Below are 254 nucleotides of genomic sequence, written 5' to 3' on the forward strand. Positions count from 1 at the left end.
CCACTCACAGCTCACACCAACACCTGCTCACACCTGGCCCCGCCTGCCCACCCCCACTCATAGCTCACACCAACGCCTGCGCGCACCAGGCCCCGCCTCTCACCCCCACTCACAGCTCACAATCTGCTCACACCGGGCCCCCGCCTCTCACCCCCACTCACAGCTCACAATCTGCTCACACCTGGCCCCCGCCTGCCCACCCCCACTCACAGCTCACAATCTGCTCACACCCCGCCTGCTCACCCCCACTCACA

At 66.5% G+C, this 254-nt stretch overlaps 1 protein-coding gene across 1 annotated transcript in view; it reads left to right on the plus strand.

The window, feature by feature from the left end:
* Window positions 1–254, plus strand: part of AKT1 (AKT serine/threonine kinase 1) — a 17,928-nt gene that overhangs the window by 15,086 nt on the left and 2,588 nt on the right. The gene's annotated exons all lie outside the window — the stretch shown is intronic.

Source organism: Oryx dammah, unplaced genomic scaffold (genome assembly GCF_014754425.2).
Source record: "Oryx dammah isolate SB20612 unplaced genomic scaffold, SCBI_Odam_1.1 HiC_scaffold_16, whole genome shotgun sequence".
Classification (NCBI taxonomy): domain Eukaryota; kingdom Metazoa; phylum Chordata; class Mammalia; order Artiodactyla; family Bovidae; genus Oryx; species Oryx dammah.